Raw genomic sequence first — 3,895 nt, forward strand, 5'->3', positions numbered from 1 at the left:
AATTAGCAACGTGTGTTTTACAGAAAGAAACCTCGGAACAGGTCTTTCAAGTAGCATAGTGGCAAAAGAATTTACTGTTGGTTGAACAGGTATTTCATCTACTTTCCACCAAAATATCCAATCTGTGCTTTGAACTTTGGGATTTTGCCCTGTGTTAAAAAGTTCCTTTTTTCTAGTATTTAGTTTTTTTTAATTTTGTGTGTTTTTCACTAACTGCTTGGTTAGGATTAGGTAACACAAACTACTTGGTTAGATTAAGAAAAACATAATAGTTTGGGCTAAAAAAAGATGAATGTAGCGTTTTGACTGCTGCCATTTTCCTTTCAAAAAAATGAATGTGACAAGAAGCGGCTGGTCTGACTGTGCGGCTGCATGCTCATTGGCTGTCAAATTGTGATTAATAAGTTGCTAGCCAATGAGGATAATGGTTTCATACCGCAAAAAAACCCAACATAATTTTGAATGATTTTATTCAGCCTGTCCCAAGATGGGTGACTGAGCCCATAAACTTGTTAGGAAACAATTCTAAAGGATGTATTTCCATAGACAACCACAGCCATCGCCATCTGGTGGCCTTCATATAGAATGCAGGTTTAAAGCACGAACGCATTCGCTTCATGTTCCTGACCAGGAAGCTGCATCCATATTTTATACTGTCTGTGGTGAAAATATAGCTCTTTACATAATTAACTCTGCACTTTAAGCTTAAAGGTAAACCCCGCCTTTATCCTTACCTGTATCCTTAAGAAATGTCCATATTTGACGAGCTGGAAGCGAGACTCCTTTCAGCCTCGCTAAGACCAGGTGCATCACAGCATCAGCTCAACCTTGTTCATATCTTTTAGACAAAAGTGCTTTGGCAAAATGTCAGTATGTGATGTCACTGAATTAAAAACAGAACAGAGACGATTAGGATTTTTATTTTGTTGTGGAAAATGAGTTTAATGAACTAAACCTTGATCAATGAGATTTTTTTGGCATTGCAAAAAATAAGCACACAGAGAGATATTCAAACCATGGCATTGGCTTATTTGCCTAAAATGTATTTCTTTTGGACACCATGACCACAACACAACAGGGAAAATTCAGACGAGCCCACCTGCCACAGGAGGAGTTTATGCGAAGAACAAAGACTTTTTGTATTTTGTTTGTTGCGTTCATGTACTGTATATGCAAGGCGATTCTTTTCGTTTTTGCTGGATTGTCGCTTTTAAGTGCTTCTTCTGTTTTCGCCATTGTTGTGTGTGAGAAAGCTGCTCAGAGGTCAGAGGTTGATGGGACATCGAGTCGGTCAGTGCTGACGCGTCTCCGGCGAGCCACATGTCTGAGCGTCCACAGGAAGTGAGGGCGCATGCAAGGGGGCGCGCATGCAGGAAGAGGCTTTGGTGTTACTCCCCACCAGGAAAGAACTATTGTTAAAAGTACCCGACTGTGTTTTTATCTGAAGGCAGTGTTTACTCCTGCTTTGTCTGTAATCTCAGGCCCGTCGCTCCTGTACCTCCCACTGTTGGCGCTCGGCCACACATTTGTCTTGCAGCTCTTGTGTTTTTTAGATTGTGGCTTACTTTCACACAGTGGGAACAATTGTTGCGACACTTGAGTGCCTGCTATCTGAATTGGATTAAAGGTTTGTTTGGAGCTGGATAACACCCACTAGAACTGATATGGTGGGAATACATATGACTAAGAGCAGTGTGTGACAGTACCTAACAATACCTGTAAGTTTAAAGGGGGAAGCAGGGGAGAAGGAGAAGATAATAAAAGAAAGAAAAGAAAGTAGAAGTTCTGTCAAGCGTGAACTCTCAGATCCTTTAAAGCAGTTTTAGTCCCGTGGCCTTGGCATTGAGTTCTGCTTCTATGTTGTTTTTATTCTGATAAAACCAATCAACCCAGGAGGAAAGAAATCAGACACGTTTCAATGTCCTTTACCAAGAATCACAATAAACACTGCACTAAGAAAACAAAAGTTCCTTGGCTAACTGGTGCTAAACAGATTTATGGCCACTAACTGAAGGACTGGGTCAACACCTACATGGTTCATTTGTTTTATTTGAGGAACATTTCATTGTTCCATGTGGCTCCTGTTAGTTTGATCTTTGGTTCTTAACTCTGCAAGACTTCTCACAGTTTGGTGTTGCTGTGATCCAAGTTTCTTTACAACCAGCTTCCCTGTGTGAAAGCATGGCCCTGTCCATAGGGTTAAATGTAAAGTAAGAGCTCTATGATCCTAGTGAGTCTAGTGTGTTTTGAATTTAGAGTCACTTTAATGTGTTTTTCAGAAAGAAAACCCATGATAACATGTAATCAAACTGTTGCACTGTACATAAAAACTTAAATTCAAAGATCATTTCCTGTTATCAGCACCAACCCCACTCATATCACCTTTTCTGTCACTTCAGTATCGGACTGTACACTGTTCTTCTGCGTTTCTGCTCTCTCGGCTGAAATCCCCTGCGTCTGCCTTTAATAGAAATGGAAATTTGAGGCCCTCCTCTCCCGCGGCTCACCGTCTCCTTGCTCCACTCCCCCAGAATGAGCCAGGATGTTTTGAGAAGTGGGATATTGCTCCTAATGGATTCCAAACACCACAAATGTTTATTAGGAAGCAGGGCATCGTAAAGTACGTCGGAGGTGGGAGTGAGGGGCGAGTGGGAGGAGGGGTGGGAGTGTGCATGGTTTCTGTTTTGTTGTAGTTGAATATTCATTTTTAGCGACATTAACCCACTTTACTGGGTCTGTATTTTTAGCACAGCCAGGTGCTTCATAGGCTTCTCAGATGAACATTTTCTTTTTCTGTCCTCTCCTGCACAGCTTTTCTGGTGTGGCAGATGCAAATCTAATGACAACATCTGGATGACTATACATGACCTTGGTCAGGCTCGACTAGTTGCTTGGATGGATATTGGATGCTGTTTGATTCTAAAGAATACAATGAACCGGTGGATTTTCCCATACCAGTATTGCTAAAGGTATATGTGCCACAGTATATCTAAATCATGGAGCTTCATTGTTCTGGTTATCCACACAGTTTTTCAACTGCTTGACCCAAATCAGGATTGCATGGAGGTTGGAAAGTATCTTGGCTTCCAATGGGAAAGATTCAGGGTACATCCTGGGCAGGTTGCCAGTCCATCACAGGTCCAACATAAAGAGACAATGCTTGAATTCACAACTATGGACTGTGGGGTAAAGGCTGAGTACACAAACAACATGCCAACGCTACATAGAAAGGCCGCAGCCATGAAAGCCAATGCAGGGCCTTCTTTGTGTGATCATCATGCGGGGACTATTAAATAAACTCTTCCAGACTCTTCTATCTAGTAAGAATCTGTATACTTATGGGCAACTTATGGGCAAGTACCACAAAGATCAAGATATACAATAAAAACCTGATACATCTTATTCCCATTTGCCATAAATATTCTTTAGTGCACAAAAACTATTAAAAGCACATCACTGAGCAACACAGTTGATTTCTTCCTGCGCTGCAATAAACATGGCAAATGTTGTTAATTTGAAGTTAGTTGCTGTTCCCCAGCATGCTGCTGTGAATAGCCACCGAAGCATCAAATGTCTATTAATGTGTGCAGTCCACAGCAAATGCACTATTTGGCTGATGTTAGCTAGAAGCTTAGTTGCCCAACTGTCTTATAAAATTACAAAGCCTTTATTAACAAATGCGAAACTATATATTTGTAACCTTTATGTCATCAGTATGAACGGATGGACTTGGAACAAAGTGCCGCAGGCGGGTTGGAAACATAAGAAAGTACTGGAAAACACACTGAAGCTGCTCCTTAAAGTGTAAAAAAACAAATGTATGTTGGTTTCAAGTTGTTTTTTGAATGCAAGACTAACATAAAAAGCACTTTTATAACTGAAATGATTACCTAGA

The sequence above is a fragment of the Neolamprologus multifasciatus genome, chromosome 19 (genome assembly GCF_963576455.1).
Source record: "Neolamprologus multifasciatus chromosome 19, fNeoMul1.2, whole genome shotgun sequence".
NCBI classification, from domain to species: domain Eukaryota; kingdom Metazoa; phylum Chordata; class Actinopteri; order Cichliformes; family Cichlidae; genus Neolamprologus; species Neolamprologus multifasciatus.